Here is a 23,299-nt window from a genome sequence, read left to right on the forward strand (position 1 = left end):
CAATGGTTTTTTTTTCATACATTACAATTTTATTGGGGGGGGGGGGGGCGGAGGGTTACACATTTGTTTAACCTGGGCCAGGTTCGGGTAACTGAAGAGCCTTTCCGAAATTAGTTTATATTGACCTCGATCCCACGTGTGCTGCAAACACAGTCTGGAGCAAAATGGGAAATAAAGACATCTTTCTAAAGACAGGCTTGGAAATTCTAATCCGGTAAGTTGTTTCCTTTCCCTGGGAGCAGTTGAGCCCTTTCTGACTCATAGCTGGCTGCTAGGCCACCATTCACAGGGAATAGCCGAGAAACCAGCGTATAGACCACCAGAAACGAGACCGACCAATCCTCCCTGCGTTAGGGTACGGGCTTCACAATTCAAATCCCCTGTATTCAAGGGTAAATTTAAAAAACCTTTGTACGATGCATGCATAGTCAACAGTGGGATCCCTGCCATCGGCAAGCCAGCGGCTATACGAGCCTGTGTCACGTTTAGGATGCGTTGAAAAAGACTATTTGCTATTTTTAAAAAACGTTTATTTATTTTGAGAGAGAGAGAGAGAGAGAGCACGAGCAGAGGAGAGGCAGAAAGAGGGAGAGAGAGAGAATCCCCAGCAGGCTTCACGCCCAGCACAGAGCCCAACGCGGGGCTCAATCTCACGACCGTGAGGTGACGACCTGAGCCAAAATCAAGAGTTGGACGCTTACTGGATTGAGCCGCCCAGGCGCCCTAAGACTATTTGCTATTAGACCGCAGAAAACAGCATTAAGTCCAATGTAGGTCGATCCGTGTCCAAGTAGATTGCTTTCTGCTTCTGGAGGTTGGTTAATTTTTCTGGTGACGATATTAAAAATCAAATTTTCCTCAACAGCGTCACCTGGCTCCTGCTTTTCCACCTGGAGCCTTCTCCTCCTCACAGTAGTCAGCGCCTCCAAAGGTCTTCCGCGGCCACGCGGGGGCTCACTCCAACCTTTGCTCAACTAGCCAGAGCACAGCCATCTTTGGTGGACACGTGACTCGAGTCCGACACACAATGACGATAAAGGTGGCATTTGGGGGCGTCTGGGTGGCTCAGCTGGTTGAGCATCCATCCAGCTCTTGCCCTGGGCTCAGGTCACGAGCTCCCGGTTTGTGGGACGGAGCCCCGAGCTGGGCTTTGTGAGGACAGGGAGGAGCCTGCTTGGGATTCTCTCTCTCCCTCTCTCTCTGCCCCTCCCCCCACTCACACTCTTTCTCTCTCTCCCCAAAACACAGAAACTTAACGAGTTTAAAAATACTCAAGTGTGGCTCATGAAGTCAAAACGATGCACCAGGAAAAGCTGGGTGGGCATCTACCCTTGGCCCCATCCGTGATGCACCCCTAAAGGAACCACTTTGAGCACAGAGATTTTTCCGGTATCCGGGGCACGCTCCTTTGGATGGAACGTTCTAGCTGCACCAGCCCCCGTGGCAGTGAGAGTTTCTGATCTTGGGCCACGACGACAAGGCGGTCACGGGAACTTTGCGCAGTCTTCGTGTTTCTAGGATACGTTCCCAGAAGTGTGACTGCTCAAAGTGCCACGGGCGTGTGATTTCTGGGCAATACCGCGACCCGTCCTCCCCAGGACCGGGCCGTGCTGCCCTCCTGACTATGGCAGAGGAGGGGGGGTCTGCTTCCTTCGTAGCCTCACCAACAGACGACACTGTCAAACTTCAGATGTGTATGTCATTATTTATTTATTCATTTATTTTTTTGAGGCAGAGAGAGAGTATGTGTGTGTGCGAGCGGGGGGAGAGGGGCAGAAGGAGAGGGAGAATCTTAAGAGGGTTCCGGGCCCAGCACAGAGCCGGAAACGGGGCTCGATCTCACAACCACGGGATCATGAGCCCAGATCAAGAGTTGGATGCTTAACTGACTGACCCACCCAGGCGCCCCGTCCAACCTCAGATCTTTGCTGGACCCTTGAGAAATGTCATCTGTGTCCCCTCCTGTTTCAACCGTTTGCTTTAACTTTGGTGTGGCATCCAGTGGAGTTGGTGTTTGGGTTAGTAAAATGTGGGACAGCCTTCCTCCAACTGCAGGGTCCTGAAACCCACACAGTCCCAACAGGCTTTGTTGTCGTTGTTAATAAAACGGAACAGAGGGGCGCCCGGGGTGGCTCAGTTGGGTAAGCGTCCGGCTTCGGCTCAGGCCACGATCTCACGGTTCGTGAGTTCGAGCCCCGCGTCGGGCTCTGTGCTGACAGCTCCGAGCCCGGAGCCTGCTTCGGATTCTGTGTCTCCCTCTCTCTCTCTCTCTCTCTCTCTGCCCCTCTCCTGCTCATACTCTCTCTCTCTCTCAAAAATAAATAAATGTTAACAAAAAATAAAATAAAATAAAGAAATGGAATAGAACCGGTGCCCTGGGAAACTTGCCTTATGGGGAGTATATCCAACCGGCCGTGATGTGACCTCCTCACCGTGGCCCAAGTTGAAGGGAGCAGGCCGGGCCCACAGTCTGCGTCTTGGCGGTGTGGCAGTCTGCCCCTAAGAGGGCCTCCGTGCACGGCTTCCCTCCCTGCACACACACGCCGCCCCCACCAAGAAGCTGAGTCCACATCCTTCCCTCCCTTGACCTTGGGCTGTTGTGATCAACAGAGACACAGCCACAGGATCACGTGATAAGAAGCCCGGTGGTTTATCTCTGGATCTCCTGGAATCCGCCCTGGGGGAAACCAGCTGTTAAATATCCAACTGCCCGGAGACCACCCTGCCGTGGGGAAGCTCGAGCCAGCCAGGTGGACAGGCGGCACGGAGAAAGAGCCACCAACCAGCCCAGGCACCTGACGCAGGGTGAAGAAACCTTGAGAGCGCTCTGGCCTCAGCCGCCATCTGGCTGAGGGTGCGCGAGGAAGCCCACGTGAGAACTGCTGGGCTGAGCCAGGCAACCTCCAGACCTGTGATGACGCCAAACTATACTCCTTCTTTTTTTTACTGCTTATTTATTTATCCTGAGAGAGAGAGAGAGAGAGAGAGAGCGCGCACGCGTGCATGTGAGCGGGGCAGGTGCAGAGAGAGAGAGAGAGACACAGGATCCCAAGCTGTCAGCCTGGAGCCCGACTCAGGGCTCAATCCCACGAACTGTGAGATCGTGGCCTGAGCCGAAATCAAGAGTCAGACACTCAAGCGACTGAGCCGCTTGGGTGCCCCCCCCCCCAGCCAGATTTCTGTTTGGGGTGGCTTGTGATACAGCAATGGATGGCCAGAAAACTACGGAATCTCGTGAAAGCTAATTCCTCCGCACCTCAGTTTTCAAATCCACAAAGTGGGAATCAGAGGAGTTCCTACCAGATTAGGAGCTTACATAAATATGCAAACATGAACACCTAGGGGCTAACATATAAAGAGATTATGGGGAAATGCTGCCTATTACATCCAAACACTGCCCTGATTTTACAGGCAAGGTGCCATTATTTAGGGGCAACGTGCTGTTATTGAGCCCAGAAAGGCGGGGAGGGATGTAGGTTGGGGGCTTCCGGTCTAGGGTGAGACGCTCCTGCGGCGTTTCCAGTGTTTCGAAACGTGGAAAGGAAGCGCGCACGTGCCCATGGCCGCATAAACAATGAGGACGGACAGTCCCCTGCTTTCACCTGGAATGTCATCAGCTCTGATGACACTGATTATCTCCGGCTGATCAGGAGGCTGCTATCAGGAATGGCTAAATGCAGAAGCTAGCAGCAAATGCTTATCAGACAATCTTTTAAAACTCAGGATGAAAGGGAGAAACCAAAGAGGCGTCTTGGGGGGATTTTTTTTTTTTTTTTTTTTTTTAGTATGTTAGAGCCGCTGATGTACTTATTCATTTAAGTAGCGTCCGTGGGTCTGGAATTGTGCCAGATACGGGACATTCACAGATAAGACACACACCCCTCTGCCGTGTCAAGATGGGGCTGGGGGAGGGGACAGAATGCAAAGGGACACGAGGGACCTACAGGGCGCGTCCTACATCGTGAACATGGCTCTGGTTGCATGCCTGGGCACATCACCATCTGCCTAGCTGCATACTTAAAATTGGTGAATTTTATTGCATGGAAACTATAGGTCAATAAATCTGACCACAGGGTGACCCCCACCAGCCACCACCCATCCCCATGCCATAGGGGAGAAAAAAAAAAAAAAAAAAGAAAATCACACAATCTGCAGAACACAGGGAAGATATCTGCGTTATTAATCCTGGAATATTGAGTGTGCTTTTTCATGCAGTGGGAGTAGAATTTTCAGGAAGCAGCTGTGCAGTGTGGGTGACAGTTGTACTTTATTCGCAGCAAAATTCTCTGGTTTCAATCGCCCTCCTGGTGACAAAGCACCTTATTACACTTGTCAGATAGGGGCACAGTTGTCCCTTCCTCCCCTACCTGGGATCTGAAGACCCGGCACGTCACGTTCCAGAACCCAGCCCAGACACATGCGGTGACTACCGATCTAGGGAAGAGAGATTTGTTGGGCACCAAGAGCCCAATTTCTCCCAAAGGTGAATCCCCGGTATGTGAGGTGTCACAATCCTATGGGGGTGCTTAAATGTCCTATCCTTTATCTGGATCCTTTATCTGGCCCTTTATCTGGATCAAGGCAATACTTAAATGACAACCGTGAGAGACAACCCATTAAAATGAATCCCTTCTCTGAACTGGGAGGTCATTGGATTATTAATCTCATGAAAGGACCCTGAAGGCCTAGGAGAGAAAGGAGAGAAATCCAGATGGAGCAGAGATGGCCAGGCAGAAAAAGTGCTTAGAGCAGGCCAGTGTGGGGGCCACGGGAACGGGGAGCCTAGACATAAAGGAAGGCCCTCGAAGTGGGGAAGGAGGGGAGGGGGTGCCCAGAGACACTCAGGGGCCGAGGCTGCGACTTCCTGCCACTACTAACTACCCCCTTCCCTCCAGCCACGTGGCTAGTTTCGGGATCACTAGCACGGAAACCACGGGTGGATATTTAAATGTGATCGAGAAGGTTGACCACAGCTGGCTTATCTCCACCCGACGTCCCCACTCACTGGCACTCCAGATTCTGTCGAAGTGGCATTACTGAGACCCTAAAAGTACCTGCAGTGTCAAGACTGGGTGATGTCAGGTTTATTTCATTGTTAAGCACATTTTATAGTACTCTAATTTTTTTTTTTTTTTTTTGACAGTTAGCATTCCGAATAAGACACAGCTGGTACCTTTCGAGACTCTGGATTAGCCACAGTCCCCAGGCATCTGGGACTATTGAAAAATACTCTTCGGATTTTTCATATACTTTTTTTGCAATCGCACCATGATTTCCTTATCTATCCGCATGAATGAAACTAGAGAAAGCCGATCTGGGGGGAAACTGTTCGACCTGGTATCTTGGTAGACCTTGGGCAAGAAGGTCTAGAATCTTCTTTTCAGGTGAATGAGCCCAGTCCATAGTCCAGGTTCCTCTCTCCAGCCTGAAGCCAGTCCTCAGTGCGTGTAAGATGCTACCAAGGGCCTCTGAGCTTCCCGGTCAGTAGGCGGGGGTGGGACCCAGGAATGCGCATTTTAACAAGCCCCCAGGCCACCCTCTGAGAAACACTGGGGGCTCTGGTCCATTGCCAGAGGTCTTTCCTCCCCACTTAGGAGAGAGCAGGCGCAGGGGTGAGGGTGGGGTGGGGTGGGGCATGGTCCTCGGCTACCAAGTAGGGATCTGGGGAAGAAGAGGAGAAGAAGGGGAAAAACAAATGCTGTATACGGCGGCGTGGCCCGGTGCCCTCTGTCTACGCGGCCAGGAGAAGGAACAAGCCCTTCTGGGGAGAGCCGCCAGGTGGCCGCTGAGAAGGCCTGGAGGGGCGTCCTGACACTACCCCAAGGGAGACGTCCCCGGGGCCCTGCACGGGGAGGCACCCAGAGCCCCTTCCCAAACCCCAGGCCTGCTGGAGCGAGGCCCCTCCTCTCCTCCTCCAGGACCCGCCTTTCTCTCCGAGTGTCCCCCCGGAGTTTTTGTTGGAAGACCAACCGGCAAGCGCATTTCAAGGCTCTGTGATTTGAGCAGATAAGTGTGGGATGAGTCAGAGCGAGTGGGTGGAGACAGATGCCGGCGGCCAGCTCTGAGCCAGGCCTGGCCGTGCTGGGTAAGCGCCCGGCTCTGGTCTTGGCCTTGGCCTCGCGTGAAGGGCGAATCCCACCAGGATTCTGGGCTCTGGGGTTCGGAGTGGAAAATCTGTTCAAACGGATGAATCCCCAGCCCCTCCTCCACCCCCCCTGCCCTAACTCGTGCAGCAGCAGCCGCCTCATTAAGAGGCCCTCGCACACCTGTTAGAGGCCAGAGCCCGTGTGATTGAGGGGTCCGTGCGGGCGCCTGGCCGGGCCCGCCCCCCCCCCCCCCCCACCAGCGTCTGGGTACTGGAAGTTTCCCTCTCATCTTCATTTGCTGGGCCTTACAAACATACCGTTCCCGCTCGCTACTAAAATGCAGACACCCCTCCCAGGACGCACGGCAGGTCGGCTCAGTCTTGACTCTGAAATAGGAACGCCCCTCCGTCTTCTGAGCCTGTCACATACCCTCTCAGGAGTGTCTGTTTTCCAGAAAGCTCAGCTTTGTGGAACCACGTGTTTCCTGCCCACGCTGGGTAGGGGACGGATCAGGTACCTGTGATGGCACTTTCAGGATTAGGGTTAACTGGACTTTCTGGATAAGCAGAAGTCATCCTTCTGATTCCTATGGGCAAAAATCCTCAACCGTCTTCACACGTCTCAAAGCTTTGCTAAGCGCGTGGTGGGCGGGATTTAGCCGTCAGGTGGCCACGCTTTGTGCAAAGCACCAGGACCCCTGCCTCCCCCGGCCCTGGAGCCGAGGGCAGGGACCAGGGGTGCAGCCGTGAGGCCCCGGGTCAGATTCACGCTCTTCCGGAAGGGGTCCTTTTGCTTTCATCCCTCCTACCTTGGGTTCTGTCATCTTCGTTCCTTCCCAAGAGGGTCCCACACCCAATATGGTTCACATGGTTCGCGGACGACTCCGCCGGCTGCTCCCGGTCAAGGGGAGGGTTGTGGACCGTCCCTGCGCTAAGTGAGGGTAACGTTCTGCCTGTTTCCTCACGACCTTTCCCCAAACACAGGCCACCCCAGCTCTGCCCTCCACCTTGGAAGTCTCCAGGGCCCCAAGGGCCCAGACGGGTCAGCCCCACGTTTACTTCCAGCCATGAAAATGTGACTCCGAATGCGCCGCAGCCGATGGAACTTGCAAATCACAGAGAACGCCTGCACTTAAGGTCAAATACGTGAGCTGTGCGGGTTATGCGAAAAGGAAAAGCCCCACTGAGTTTTCTGAGGCCTGGGACTGCCTCTTACTTCTCCTTAGCTCTCGACTCGGTACTTGGCTCTCTCTCCAAAGAAACCCTGTCCTAGGGGCCCTCGGATCATAGCAGCCCTGAACCAAAAAGAAAAGGCAGACCAGCCTGGGGGAGAATGTGAACCCCCGACTCCACAGCCCTCCATTCTGCCCTCCTTGGGCTGCCTGGAGCCCCCCCCACCACCACCACCTTGTTGCCAGCCCCCCAACATGGCTGTGGGGGCAGACGGTAGGGCTGAGTCTGCTCTGACTTGCTGAGTGTCTGTTCCCTTATTTACTGGAATCTGTACAGCGAGTCTCTAACTCACGGGTGACTAACGAGATGAGGACATTCTTACCAAGCAGACGGCAGACCCCCTTAAAAGCAGATGTGAGGCAATAAAATGCCACCACACACCTCACTCGCGAAGGAAAATCAAAACAAGAACCCAAGTCTGGCTCTGTTTTCCTCTGCTTTCTCCCTACCTCCCCCTACACGCTAGATCTTAGGGTGAAAGATGCCAAAAGAAATCAAGAAAGGAATGTACGATTCCAGGAAGGTCATGTAAATGTGCTGCTGTGACCTTTAGGAGATGGCGGTGGCAGGGGGACCACACTGAGATAGACAGCCGTGTCCACATGGGACAGGTGGGGCAGGAGGGGGGGCCGGGATTGGCCAGCTCCAAGGACAGGTGGGGACCTGGCCAGACCAGCACAACAAGAGAACCACCAGAACCCAGTGGAACCCACAGCCCTCCAGCCTTGATTTCCTGATGAATAATCAAAGTGATAAGACCCAGAGAATTCTATCCGAAAACCAAATCACTTCAAGGCCCTGCTTGGAGAGAAATTCTTCTGGGCTCAGCTGGGGCATCCCACAGCTGACCACTCACCTACGGGAAGAGGGCAGCTACTGACGAAGCATCGATTACAAGCTGGGAACTGGCCCTTGGACTTTTTGGGTAAGTAGAGATCACCCTTCTGATCCTTACTGGTGAAAATACTTTTAGGTCCACTGGCTCGCTGGTCACCACACCATGATGGCGGCTGATACACGAGTTTTCACTGTTGGACATTTGCCATGTGCCCGTGCAGTGCAGTGGGAGGAGGGGACTTTGGCGTCGGAGGGCCTGAGTCTGAACCCCAGTTTGCCATTTACTGGCTACGTAAGCTCGGCAAACAGTTCAAGTTCGCAGGGCCTCAATTTCCCCCTGCGTAAAATGAGGCAAACCTCCCAGGATCGTCTTGAGAGTTAAGATCATCGGCATCCATGAAAATGCCAATTGTGGAACCTGGAGCCTAATACATAGTCAATAAATATTTACCAAAGCATAAGGAGCTAAGAGCAGGTCATAGGGAGGCAAATCCCTTTAAGAAATGAAAGCCTTAACTGACCGGAGGGAATTATCAATCGAATCCACCCAGAAGAACTGAACACAACCTAATATAAAATAACGCATAAAACAAAAAATATAGGCATGGACCTATATTAGCCCACAGGCCGAGTACGAGGGAACCCTAAGGGGATTTGCTAGAAGGTATGGGTCAAGCCTCGTCAATATGGGCATCCCGTGGGAGGAAAGAATTCAACACTTTTAAAGGAAGAAAAGAGCATACGGTTTGAAAGAGAGCAGTGCAGAGGTCAGGAAAATCCAAGAAGGATTCCATTGCTTAACAGCTGAGCTGAAAGCAGGATGCAGAATTAGAACCTCCATTTTGAGGGAGCCCTGGCTATCCAGTACTATTCACTGATGAGGTCAAGGCCAAGCGTCGGACTCATCTTGGATGACCAGTGCCTGGCATATAGGACTCAAGGGTGTGTTTCCTCTTCTCTGGGTCAGGGAGTGAGCTGGGCTGCTCTCAGAGCCAGCAGTCAGCCCGGCGAGAGGCGCACGGAGCCCACGGGGCACTGGGCCAATGGCAATCTGCTCATCACAACGTGGGCTGGCCGCTCGCTTCCCTCCCCTCTGCCCCCACTAGGTACGAGAAGTACCTAGCCACAGCTGACGGCACCTGCATTTATATTTTGGGGTCTCCCCTGCACTCAGGCACAAGCCTGCGTCCTGCTGTCCCCAGGCCCGGGGGGAGCCTGCCGAGCCCCAGCCCCTCCGCACTGCCCCCTCCCAACGGCCCCCAGACGGCCAGTCCGCTGCCTTCGGCACTTGGTACCTGCCGAAATCCCATGCTTGGTTCTCTACTGCTTCTCAAGTCTTGAACGGTCTAATACGGTGTCTCCCCCTCCCCCAGACTGTAAGTCCAGAAGCAGAGAATCAAGCCTCATTCTCCTATTTTCCTGCCGCCACCCCTGCTGGGTAACCCCCCCAATCAGCAGGACTCAAGAACCAGCCACACAAACTCCCAGCTGAAGTTTGGTCACGCATGACCGATCGGGGTAGCCCCTGGCTTACAGAGGGGGTCGTGGGGGGCGATCCAAACACTCAGCGGCGAGCTCCAAGCAGCGAGCCCCCCCCACCCAGGTGTCAGCAGAGGTGGGGGTGAGAGCCCGCGTGGCCTCCGAATCCAGCCCTTTCTGGGGGCGGTGCTACCACCTCAGGTGCTCGGCCCCCAGCTGTCCCCTCCCCACCCGAGACAAGCCTTGGCTCAGTCATGGGTGAGGACATCTCCCATGTCCCCCTCTGTCTGCCCCCTCCCAGCTGCCGTTTTCTTCAACGCGCCTTGTCCGTAAGTTAAAAGCAACAAGTATGCCTCCTGGAGCTCACCCTCAGCCGGCAGGAGACGCGAGTGCGCGATCACGAGCCTTCCGAGGCCACCACGGGCGGTGCCCAAAGGCTCCCACATCATCCCCATCCTTTTCTGTTCGGGACAGATTTAATAAGTGACGGCTCGGGGACCGGCGGAAGGAAAAGAAAGGCAGCCCGCGTGGATCCCGCCAGGATTTCGGCAGGGAACTTTCAGCGGCGGCGGCGGGAAGGTGGGGCCGAGAGAGCCACACTCAGGAACGGGCAGCTCCGGCTCCGGGCGGCCCGCGGGGGCAGGGGGAGGAGGGACCGAACGCGGAGAGGGAACGGCGGCCGGCGAACACGCCCCCACACTCACACCACCTTCCCTACGGATCCTCTTTAAACCCCGACGAAAAGTTACATAAGCACCAGACACACAGCGCCCAGGTGGGGAAGGAGCACTGAGCTCCGCCCGGGGGTGTTGAATTCAGCAAGAGGCCCCCGCGGAACAAAGCGCCGGTTCGGCATCAGCCTGGCAGACGGAGGAGACAAAGCGTCAGAAGGGGGGCGGGGGGCGGGGGAGCCGCACACCCGGGAACGCACAGTCATCACGCGCTCGGGAACCCGGCTCCGGGGGGTCGGCTTACTTGGCCCCGAGGGGTCCCGGAGGTCGCCTCCTGCGGGCGCTGACGGCAGGTGCACGACGCTGGCCGGCAGGACGCTGGTGCCGCAGACACGGGGCTCCCAGCTCTGACGGATGCTGCCGCCTGCTCCAGAGGCCCATGAGAGAAGGGGTTTCCCGGCCCCCTCAGCACAGGCGACTTCCAGGGCTCGGCTGCTCCCCGAGCCGCCGCCGCCGCCCGTCTGCAACAGATGGGGACCGGGGCTGGGCGTGTTCCCAGTCCCCAGAGCGGCGCACCAAGCGGACGGCAGGCAGCATGAGCCGGCCCGGCACCGCGCGGGCGAGGGGAGCGGGTGTGCTGCTCAACACGCAGGCAGAGCGCGGGCAGATCCCCTCAGCGACGGGACCGCAGCCAGCTGTCATCACCACCTGTGCCAGGGGCTGCCGGGGAGGCGACTCCTTACTACACAGCGAGGGAGCGGGAGGGAGGGCCGAGCCAGGTCTCTTAAAAAGACAGGCGGCAGGACAAGCGAAGGCAGCAGAGGCCGACGATGATGCAGCAGCAGCGGCCGGCGGCATCCGGGCCCGCGGCCCCCGAGGCCGGCAGAGCCCCCTGGGCCGTCCCCCTCCGCCCAGGCCTGCGAGCTTCGGGGCGAAGGGCTCGGTGGCCGCAGAAACCCCGACTCCCTGGGGATCCCCGCCCTTGGACTACGGAGGATGCAGTTTTCTCTCCGGCAGGAATACTGGCGAAGGCCCTTCCCGAAGGCTCTGCTAGGGAAATTCCCATGGGAAACCCGGTCCCTCAGCCCCACCCGCACAACCTGCAGACACATCTGGAAGGCAGTAGGGGCCTCGCTTTTTTTAACCCTGTCTTATTATCTGTAATCCTGACCCTCTGACATCGGGGCCACCCTCCGTCCCCCCGACCCCGGTGGGACTGCCCTCCGCGGGCTAGCCGCTCCCTAGAGAGGGTGCACGGCTCAGCTGGGAGCACACCCCTCGGACACACGACGGCCCATCCAGAGTGCACACAACCTGAGCTCCTCTAACAGCTTCGCGCTCTGAGCCACTATGCTTGGCACACTAATCACCTGGATGCAGGGCCCGCACAGCCGGGGACGGCCGTCGGACCCAGAGCCCGCCGAGCCCAGACAATCCCAAACCCCCTACCCTGCCTCACGCGTTCCCACCCGCAGAAACCGCGATAGAGCTTCCTGCCTACACCTCCCTCTCACGCCTTCTGCCTCCTGACCCAGCCTGGTGCCTCTCTGCGTGGTCCGGCGTGGCATACGTGCCTCCTGTTTCTAGGGATCCGTGAGCATGGGAGACTCCTTCCTTCGCGACAGTCATGTGGGTGTCTTCCCCTACCTGATTACAACAAATCCCAAGTGCCCTGAACACGCTTCCCCGGGGAGTGTGCAAGCCGGTTGGTAAGAAAATGGATCAGGAGAAAATGAGGCTAGGGCCCCCCGCTGGCCAGGTCCGTGGTACGCGTGACTCTCGATCTCGGGGTTGTGAGTTCGAGCCCCACGCTGGGTGTAGAGATTACTTAAAATTTTTAAAAATCTTTTTATTTTATTTTTTTTTTTAAAGGAGAGGGGTGCCTGGGTGGCTCAATGGGTTGAGCATCTGACTCTTGGTTTCGGCTCCGGTCACGATCTCACGGTTGGTGGGGTCAAGCCTCGAGTTGGGTTCTACGCTGAGCATGGGTCCTGCTCGGGATTCTCTCTCTCCCGCCCTCTGCCCCTCCCCCCCCCCCAATAAATAAACTTAAAAGAAACTCATAGTACTTTTTTTTTTTTTAATTTTTTTTTTCAACGTTTTTTATTTATTTTTGGGACAGAGAGAGACAGAGCATGAACGGGGGAGGGGCAGAGAGAGAGGGAGACACAGAATCGGAAACAGGCTCCAGGCTCCGAGCCATCAGCCCAGAGCCCGACGCGGGGCTCGAACTCACGGACCGCGAGATCGTGACCTGGCTGAAGTCGGACGCTCAACTGACTGCGCCACCCAGGCGCCCCCTTTTTTTTTTTTAAGGAGACAATGAGGGTCCTCACTTCAGAACCCTGCAATGGTTATCCTCAAATAAAGTTTACTCAGGACTTCAACTTTTTGGCAAATCTATCTTCGAAAGATAGCGAGCAACTCATTGCTACAGGTATTCAAGCGGAGGAGAAGTCTTCTTTGAAGAATCTATTCTTTGGTTCTATGACAGGATTTAGCTGGCAGATCCGTGGTTCCAGAAAGGGGGGTTAATTGAAAGGCAGGGTAGAACGGATGTGGAGGAGGTATGCGGGAAGCTTCATAGGGAGAAAGTAACATCGCATGGCTTCCAAGGCTCATGAACAAAGAGGCAACTGACTGAGAGTTTGGGACTTCAGGAAACTTCTAATAGGGTTGGAAGTCTGCGGCTTTCTTAAGGTCACTTTCTGCCCAGAGGGTATGGGGCAGTCACTGTTTATCCAATGGTCCCTTCTGAGGCCAGAGAGATCACAGGCGTGGGCACAGTGCCAGGGTCTCCCTGGGCACCGGGAAAGCTGAGCCGACCTGAGACAGTCACCTGAACCGGACTGTTTTCTTGCCTGAGGAAGGAGCGATGCGTTACCTAAAGGACCTCCGGGCCCTCTCGGACCTAAACACACACATTCTGTGACAACAGTTCAGATCCAAACCATCTCTCTGAACCTCAGATCTCCCTCCGAGAAAACAATCGCCCTGCCCGTCTCTCAGGGCTGCTGTTGGGATAACGGACGAGGCAGCATTTGGACACAAACAAGCAGCAACTTGGGACGTACGGGATCATTCTGGAACCAGCGGGCTGTACTAGTGTAAACTCACAGTTTAGCAAGAAGCCGGTACCATTGAGTGATGAGCAAAGTGCCGTCACCCTGCGGCCAACCCCCTGGCTCTGGCACTCGGGGTCCACTGGCGACCCAGCCAACCACAATATTTTCTCCTGCTGCTTCTGGAACTAGCCTCGCTGGGTTAGCTGGGCTTGTTTTATTTTCTGTGCGCTTTATTCCAGAGCATACACATAGGCCTGCGGAAAAAGCCTAATTAGTTTTGCTTGGAATGGCTGGAGATGCCAGGGAAGCTGGGTTTCACCATCCAAAGTGTTCAACTTGGAGACAAGTTCGAGCAGCTGGGCAGCTGCTGTCGGTCTTTGGAGACAAGTGCCCGTGCATGACTTACGGGGGTGTGAGCGACGTTGTGCAGCCCTGACTGCCAGCGATTCCACGTCTCGGGTCCCCGGCGTCATTATGCAGCAGCGATAGAGGCGCACAAACAACCCCACTCCAGCCTGCCAGCTACCAACCACGAATACGGTTACTGTTTTCACCTGCATCCACTGCCACTCCCAAACTCTCCGCTGCACCCTGCGAACCCTGCTTCCTCTTCTGGCTTGGAGCTTTTCCACGATCGCCACCCTCCCCCCCCCCCCCACCCCTGCCTTAGAGAGCGCAGGTCGGCTCTCCTAAAGGAGAGGCCAGGAGATCAAAGAGCTCTGTGGAACACCGGAAGACCACTGCCGGCCCAATCTCTGGTCTTGGGGATATTCCTGCCTGTGGCCCATCCCCTCTGACTCACTTCCCCTGCGCTAATTAATCTTCGTAAACACGGCTTTCTGAGCATTACCCGTAGCACCCTCCCCAGACCAAAAAAAAAAAAAGACAATGCAAAACCAAAACGAGACGACCAGAAGGCTAGCTCCATACTACCTACAGAACAGACCACGTTCTACAGGAAGGGAAATCAGACCCCGTGAGAGCCTGGCCCACAGCCACCCCACCTTCCAACCGCTCAGGCTTGCAGAAAGCTGTCACCCAGAGTCCTCACGGGCCCCTCAGCACCCCCACGCCTGCACACAACTGCCTCTACACTTCCGCACGCCTGGTTTTCCATCAAAACCCTGATGGGTCTCGCACCGCTCCCCACGTGCTTTCCTGACCTCTATAGGTTCTTACCCGGCCTCTCCCTCGGAATCGATTTCTTGAGTATATTTTTAGTGCTTAGGGTATTTACATACGCTATCTCAACTTGCACAAGAGGTAAATGGGTAAAATGATACTTTTTTTTTTTTAAATCAATAAGGAAATTGTCGCTCAGAGGGGCTGAGTTGCCAAGGTTACGAACACGTCAGTCGCAACGCCGGGATTTAATCACAGGTGCGTTCAGTCGCGAGCCTGACTGTGCTCCACACCGTGCTAACAGGCCCACACCCCCTTTTACTTGTTTATTTTTGCTTAGTTGCATCTTCTGGTTTTTCCGGGGCAGGGGCTCGTTCATTGCTCGTGTGATTAAAAAGCAGAGGGTTCGGGGCGTCTGGGTGGCTCAGTTGGTTGAGCGTCCCGACTGGGGCCCAGGGCATGATCTCGTGGTTCGTGAGTTTGAGCCCCGGGTCGGGCTCTGTGCGGACAGCTCGGAGCCTGGAGCCTGCTTCGGATTCTGTGTCTCCCTCTCTCTCTCTGCCCCTCCCCTGCTCGTGCTCTGTTTCTCTCTGTCTCTCGATAATAAATTCATGTTAAAAAAAAAAAAAAAGCAGAGGATACGCTCCCTCTTGAAGTTGGAAAGTCCCACTTTAGGGGTCCCCAAGCAAATCCGCAAGGCACGTGAAGGTTTATACACAGGGAGACAGACTCTTGCACGTGTAAGAAGGGGATTATTGTCAGATGTGATCTGACAGAGTCACGGGTCCTAGTGCGAGGACATCGCAGCACATCAGAGCAAGGCCTTCAAAGGCTACAAATAACCAGGGAAACGTGGCAGGAAAACCCCAAACCGTTCCCTGCATTACCTCAGCTGTGTGAGTGCCACAGAGGACTGGAAACACGCGTCACATGTGAGTAGAAGGGTGCCTTGCCCCCGGTCACGGGTAACAGACCAGGGTTCCAGCACAGGCCCTCTGCCAAGTCCCCTGCCGCCTCCAGCCGCGAGCCTAGACGTCACACGCTGCATGCCAAGCTCGTCCTGAGCCGCCACGGCAGAAATGCAGCCACAGCCCTAACAGCAAAGGGCCCCACGGCCCCACGTCCACGCTGGCCACGGCGCCAGGTCTATGCGTCACCCCGCTTGTGGAAACCCAAAGACCGACGGCGGCCGCCCAGCAAAGCCTATCTCCCTCCTTCCGTAGGTGGCCGCGGCCGGCCCTGTGCTCCGGGTGGCAGTCCTGGGACCGGCCAGATCTCCGCCCAGAGAAGCCCAAGGCACTGAAACCAAAGGGTTCCCTGGGCCCAGTGCCCAGCTCCTGGCCGCACTGGCTGCACTTGTGTTTCACTGAGGAGCTCGGCAGCCCAGAAGAGGGGACATGGGAAGGCCTCAGCACCGTGTTGACTTAGCCATCCACTGGGAACGGTGTCAGAGACGTACAGGGTCAAGCGGGGATGTTGACGGCAGTGGCACTTGACCTGGGAATCTCATTCCTACAAACAGCCAGCGTTCCTGCATCTATTAAGGCACGGCGGACACGCTGGGGACAGCTCGGTAGCTTCTAAGACACCCCCCGTGACCAAGAGGACCGCTCAGCGCTTCCAACATCCTTAGTGAGATCTAGACCAGAAGCCTTGTTAATCAGCTCAAGAAACTTAGAGCTCTTTCCTCTCGGTGAAATGAGTGGTGCCCAAGGTAAGCTAAGTGCTGGCTCGGGCTGGCTCAGTTAGGACCGCGGGGGGCTGCGGGACCCTTGAATGAGCCAGCTAGAGAATCTGCTCAGGAGCAGTGGCACCCAGCGCCTAAAATCGTCGGGGTGGGGGGTGGGGGGTGGGGGTGGGTGGCAGACTCTGGTCTCAGATTTCCTTTCACTGAAAACACCGCCTGGATGGGGCGCCCTGGGTGGTTCGGCCGGCGAAGCATCGGACTTCGGGGCAGGTCATGATCTCAGAGGTGGTGAGTTCGAGCCCCGCGTCGGGCTCTGTGCGGACAGCTCGGAGCCCGGAGCCTGCTTCGGATTCTGTGTCTCCCCCTCTCTCTGCCCCTCCCCTGCTCACAAACATACTACCTGGTACCGAGACTGTTGGGGTGTGTGCAGAAGCAGGGGACACACGGCCTTATCTACCTCCCGTACGGGTACGCTGCTATTCACCAAAGTACCCGGATGTTTGCTGGCTTAGAACCGTGTGTCTCACAGCCCCTCGCGGACGCCTCCGGCCAGGCGACCTAGAAGCTCGGCAGGTCCGGGACTGTAAACGCACGTGGAGCCCTGGGGCTCTCCTGCCCTGGTTTCAATGGAGAGGAACCCAAACCCAGCCCAACCCCTCCACAGGTAACCGTTTCTCTAACTTTCGCAACCAAGTTCTGGACTCTCGAAGGTCTTCAGAGACAGGCTACTGCACGTGTGGGGAGACTGCGCCCAGGCCCCGAGGGCCCACCCCCCAGCCCCCAGTGTGGAGCGGGGTCCCGAGCCCCCCGTCCACGGGAGCCCCGTGTATACTGACTGCGCGTGCGTGGGCTGGAGCCCGCCACCTGCCCGACGACGGACTTGCAGCTCTCAGCTAAGCCAATACGTATATGAGCTCGAAATCCCACGCGACCCCTTGTGTCGTGCCCCGGGCCACTCAGCTGGGTGCTGAGGGGGCCGGCAGCTGACCAGCAAGGGCTCAGCCCTGCCTGCGGGAAGGCTGGGCTTATTCGTGCGGCCCCGTGGTGACCTCTCCTGCCTGTCTGAACAAGTCCAAGGTGCACACGGTGCAAAGAACGGATGGCGGGAGGGGAAGGATTCGCCAGTGGTGCCGGCGGCCAAAAAGGTGATGCACACTGCGGGCTCACCGGCGGCCTTGGGGTCAATAAGACACACACACACGCGTGCACACACACATACACACGCACGTCTAGGTATCTGTCTACCAAAGCCCACACGGACCTCTCCTCCTCTCGGGGTCTGCTCTGAGCCCACCCCCCCGGACAAAGACCCTCCCGTGCCCCCTGCCTGGTTCCTCCAGCATCCATCCCCTTAACTTCCAGGGCCCACCCCGTAGCTCCGAGGAGTACACGGTATTTTGAATACTGCCCGAAATCTAACTGAATCTCACCCAAGTTCACTGGCTGACCAAGGAGGGCTCTCCTCAGACCCAGGAAGCGGGAGCCTGCCAGCCGGGACGCGTGGCCTCACCTTCAAGACAAATGGCCCGGCACTTGAAAGCCCCCGTCGTCCTCTTTCCTTTTGTAGTTAAGAGCAGGACGCGCTTCTCCCTTAACACAATGCTCCCTTGGTCTGTCGAAGGTCCCACAGCCCCCCACCCCGCGGCTCTCACTCGACCTCTTGTTGGTCCCTCTTTCAATGACAAACACCGTTGCACGGAGCCCCCAACTACAAGACACAAGAGAAACAGAAGACAGACCCCCAGTCTCGGGGACTCGAGTCCCGCCTGGGAGGAAAGTCATGGAGACAAGGAAAAGCAGGCTGAGGGTCAATGTCATACCTCACCAGGTACCGACGGCGGCCTCTGCAGAAGTTTCCAGAAGGAAGAGGCTACTTTGGAAGACAGTCATAAAAAAGAGCTCCGTGAAAAGAGCAAGGTTAAAGCCGAGGGTTTGAGAGGTGAGCAGGAGCGGGTTAAGAAAAAGAGGCATGGGAGAGGGTCCTGGAATTTGTAAGGCTCCCTAGTATGTGCTCCCTGTTTGGTCCCTGGACATTCTGCCAAGGTTCTGGAAGGCTCTGGAAGGCTTGCAGCAACCAGATCTTCTATTTAAGCCCGAAGCCGGGCTGGGTACATCCCCCGCTGAACGCTGAGGGGCTGAGCTTGGCCACCTCAGGCAGGTGCTCTGGTTCTGAACGTCTGTGACCTAAAATCGCCTCAAAGGCACCGCTGAACAGAAGGCTCCGGGCCGCCCAGGTGGCAGAAAGCGGGCAGCTCCCTCACACACACCAGGCTCCCCGATTTAACTGAAACCAACACAAATCACACTGGGGCACAAAGCAATTTTTCCCTCCAGATTGCCCTCTCTAACCATGCCCCGAAGCGTGTCGTCTCTCAGGCTGGATTCATCTTCCTGGGCATACAGCGGAGGAGGGTAAGAGCCTTCACACGTCCTTGGACGCGGCTGCTACTTTTCTGCGCGTTCAAATTCCGGTTCTGCCATTTCCTGGCACTGAGACCTCGGACAGGCACCGAACCTCTCCGGGCCTCCATTTCCTCGTCTGGAAAATGGGGATTAACGATAACCGCCCCTGCCCCACAGGGTTGCCGTGGGCGTTACGTGGGCACGTACGTCTTCTAGATACAGACAGAGACCCTGCCTGGCGCACACGTGCACTGAGCGAGTGCGGGCTCAGTTTCAAGGACGTGCGCGGGGCCTGGGAGCTGATGGGAGCCAGCAGCCCGGGAGGCAGTACAGTCCGCTTCAACGACACGGGACGCCAATGTCAAAGGGGCCCCACGTGGCCTCTCACGCTACGACAACTGCCATTGGAGAGACAGCCACCGACACCGAACCTTAAGGCAAAGTAGGAAATGGTGGCAGGTAATCAAGACACACGGCCCGCAGGGTGGGGCGGGGGCTGGAGCCGGGCTGTGGGTGCCCATCGAAGCCTCCAGCAACGGAAGGGGCAGTGGGGCCAGGAGGAGGGCTTGGAGACTGCCGCCCCCTCTCCCCAACCCACCGACCACCGTTTAGTGAGCCTTACCTGGCACGAACCCTGCTGCGGCCCCACGGGGACAGAGGAGAAGCTGAACACGGTCCAGAACACGTTCGTGTGGTGAGCTCGACGGATGGGTGTTCAGTTTGCTCAGAGGTGTTCAGGGACTCCGGGCTGGGGGGTGCGGAGTGGGCCGGTAGGACGTGGCCAGCCGCCCCAGTCAGTGATGGGGTGCCGGGGGGCGGGGGACAGGGACAGCCACCCCACCACGCAGTCAGGCTCCCTTCTTTCTCGCAAATGGCTCGACGGGACGGACGGAACAACGAATCCACGGCAAAAAAAACTTCAGCCCTGATTTAACAGAACAAGCCCAAAACAACCAGGCTCCCTCATTTACCAGCCCGGGGAAGCTGAGCTTCTGCCAAGCGCGGGGTGTCACCGTGGGCACCTAAGTGTCCTTAGGACACCTCACGGGAACCCGGTCTTCAGCTCCCATCGCCCCCATCTCCTCCCGCGCCCACGCCAGGAGGAATGTGCCTCGGCTGCAGGACCTCGCGTCGCCCGGGGGCAGGAGCCCGGGCCCCAGCCGGTGACGGGCACTGGGGTGCAGGCCAGCCTTCCCACGTGGCCGGGTGTGGCCCTGGTGCGCACCTGCCTGCAGACATCCCCATGAAAGTTGGAAGAACAGGAAGGTTCGCATATCCAGGACGTCGGTTGAAGGAATTCTGAACTGGGGCGCCCGGGCAGCTCAGTCTGTTAAGCGTCCAGCTCTTGATCTCGGCTCGGGTCACGATCTCACGGTTCGTGGGATCAAGCCCCGTGCTGAGATTGAGATTCTCTCTTCCCCTCTGTCTGCCCCTCCCCCCCCCAAAGAAATACATAAACTTAAAAATAAAAGGAATTCGGTATCAGTTTTTCTGAAAATTGAATAAACGCTAAAACTTTTTAAGCACTTCAGCAATTTTATTTTTTTTATTTTTGAGAGAGAGAGAGAGAGCACGTAAGTGGGGGAGGGGGGCAGAGGGAGAGAGAAAGAATCTTAAGCAGGCTCCACACTCAGCGTGGAGCCCAACGTGAGGCTCGATCCCACGACCCCGGGATCGTGACCTGAGCCAAAATCAAGAGTCGGATGCTCAACCGACTGAGCCCCCCGGGCGCCCCAAAGCATTTTAACAAACATAAAAGCAGTGTCTCCGAATGCATTATAGCCTTCTTCGCTGTGATGGGCTGAATTGTGTCCCCCCCCCACAAAAAGATATGTTAGAGCCCTAATGCCCGGAACCTCCGAATGTGACCTGATTTGGAAAGAGGGCCTTTACAGAAGTAATCAAGTAACAGTGAGGGCACTAGGGTGGCCCTGGTCCAATATGACTGGTGTCCTTACAAAACAGCAGAACTTTGGACACAGACAGACTTGTAGAGAGGGAAGAGATATGGGAAAGACGGCCATCCAGGAACCCGGGAGACGGGCCTGGGACAGACCCTCCCGAGGGCTCTCAGGGGAGCAGGGCCCTGCCCAGGCTTGCATTTCAGACTTTTGACCCCAGAGCTGGGACAGGACAGATTTCTGTGGTTCCACCCCCCAAACCCCCATGTGTGGTGCTTGGTTACAGCCACCCCAGGAAATGAAGACACTTGCTTTTTTTTCCCCTTCATTTTTTCAACAGCTTTATTAAGCCAGAGTCCACATACAATAAGGTCGCCCGTGTAAAGTGCACGTTAAATCGTTTTGACTCTATTCACAGGGCTGTGCAGTCGTCACCACAGCCAATTTCGGGACATTTTCATCCCCCCCCCACCACCCCTCGAAAGAACCCCCATGCCTGTGAGCCGTCACTTCCACGCCCCTGTCCCCTCCCCAGCCCCCGGCGACCGCTGAGCTACTTTCTGGGTCTGTGCACCTGCCTTGGGGGACGTTTCCTATAAATGGAGTCATTCACCTCGTGGGCTTTTGTGATGGGCTTTTCCCTTCTTAACCGGAATAAGCCTAGGTATTGAAACGCGGGTCAGTACCTTCCACGGGAACCCACTGGCTTTAGGACCAGAGTTTGAATCCGTTCCCTACTGTCTCGCTCTGTGATCTTAATGTGTGTCTTAGCCTGCCTGACCCAGAGGCCCTCCCCCTGTGGGGGTCGACTCACTGTAGCTCGGCGGGACGGGGGCTGATTCAGTGACGGCACGTGTGTGGGCCTGCCCCCGCTGGTTTTAGTGACAGTCCCCTTCTCGTGCCTCGAAGACTCATTGCCACTCTGTTAAAGTTGTCACTGAATGCAGGGACGGCACTGAGGGCCCTGGCCCGGCAGGCCCTTCTACTGAATTCCCCCAACTGCTGAGTGTTCCCAGTAGTTGACGAAGAGAGGTTTTACGTCGGGTAGCCCGGTGCTAGGTTCTGCACACCAACAATGACTGTTCTGACTCGATTCCACCGGCCCCGTCCCCCCTATCAGCTTCTATGCACGTTCTCGTTTCCAGAGACTTCTCGTCGCTGCCCTGTCTCACGAGGAGCCGCGGGGCCCAGTCGGGGAGCCCGGCCACCATCCACGAGTCTGTGACCAGCTCGTCCCCCACTTGCTGGCTCGCCTGTGTGCTGACGAGGCAGAGGAGAACAACTCACCGAGGGCGCGGCCCCGTCATCGGGCTTAGTGACCCGGACAGGCCACCCGAGGGCCGGGAAGGAGCTGCGGTGACAGGCGGGAGAGCCAGGGCCAGGCCGGCTGCAGGGAAGGTCTGTAACATGAATCCCGGGGGGGCTCTGGCCCCGCTTTGTGGGTACTCACCACAGCAGTGGGCACGCAGCCCTTTGCCACGTCAGCTCTGACGAGAAAGCAGAACCAGAGGAGATGTCGTCTGAGGCTATCAGAGGCCTCACCTCACCAGAAGCTTCACAACCGAGCGACATCAGAGGCCGGGGAGGGAGCGGGGGAAGAAGTGACCCCCTCCGTCTGTTTCTTGAGCTTTCTCAGCCCGATCCTGCACCTCCCCCAGGGCGCCTGCGTGGCTCAGTCGGTTGAGCGTCTGACTTCGGCTCAGGTCATGATGTCGCGGTTCAAGAGTTCGAGCCCCGCGTCGGGCTCTGTGCGGACAACTCAGAGCCTGGAGCCTGCTTGGGATTCTGTGTCTCCCTCTCTATGTGCCCTCCCCAGGCTGTGCTCTCTCTCTCTCTCTTTCAAAAATAAACATTTTAAAAAATTAAAAAAAAAAAAAGAAAGAACTTCCGGGGCTGAGAACAAGGGTTCGGGGGACTGAAATGCACTCTAATTGAGAACCAGCAGCTCGTGGAAATAAGCCTGCTTATTCGTGGCATGATCTGTACTCAAAAGAGAAGGTGCCTTTGAGAAGGGAAATACGAAGTCAGGAATCTGAGCTTTCCCTTTAAAAAGGAATCAGGTTTTGGGCGCCTGAGTGGCTCAGATGGTTAAGCCTCTGACTCTTAATTTCGGCTCAAGTCATGATCTCATGGTCATGAGATCGAGCCCCACGTCTCTCTCTCAAAATAAATAAATAAACATTAAAAAAAAGAAGAAGAAGAAGGAATCGGGTTTTGAATCAGAGCAAACTAAGAAGCAATCGCTTGGACTTTGGAGGCTCAAGGGCAATGCAGTAAATCGCCCTCGGTCCAGAATATTTATAATATCCCATGACTCAGAAGGCTTCTCAGCTGGAAGCTTCCTATCTGGCTAAGGTCAAAGGTCACAGCACAGACTGCACTTTGCTCTGGGTCATTCTGCCCGTCTCCTGACATCCAAGTTCTAAGAACATATATATGTGCTGGGATCACGCTGCTTGTGTTAACACCCAGGGGCGTGAAACGCACGCCACACGACTGCAAGAAGCCCTCAGGCGTGGCCAACTGTACAGGCCGTGGTAACTGCTGGCCCCGGGGGGCCCCTCCCTCTGCCATACATCCCTCGTGTGCACCCTCCCCCCCACCCCTGACGTCAGGCCTGGCCACGCGGCTCGATTTTCTCAGGAGGACCGCATGCCGCTTCCCGAGGGAAGGTTCAGAAGCCGTCCCGTGTTCCAGTATCGTCTCTTCTCCCTCCGACAGCAAGGACTCAGGGATCGCTGCTTCAGCCCGGGTGCCCAGAACAAACCGGACACGGCTGCCCACGAGGGACACACAGCCGGGGAGAGAAAGAAACC

The 23,299-nt window shown here is 56.4% G+C and overlaps 1 protein-coding gene and 1 pseudogene across 4 annotated transcripts in view; both read right to left on the reverse strand.

Moving 5' to 3' along the window:
* The window catches only part of PRKAG2 (protein kinase AMP-activated non-catalytic subunit gamma 2), a 258,209-nt gene that overhangs the window by 199,785 nt on the left and 35,125 nt on the right, over positions 1 to 23,299 (reverse strand). The window lies entirely within an intron of this gene.
* LOC122213636 lies at positions 68 to 11,163 on the reverse strand (annotated as a pseudogene).

The sequence above is a fragment of the Panthera leo genome, chromosome A2 (assembly GCF_018350215.1).
Source record: "Panthera leo isolate Ple1 chromosome A2, P.leo_Ple1_pat1.1, whole genome shotgun sequence".
Classification (NCBI taxonomy): Eukaryota; Metazoa; Chordata; class Mammalia; order Carnivora; family Felidae; genus Panthera; species Panthera leo.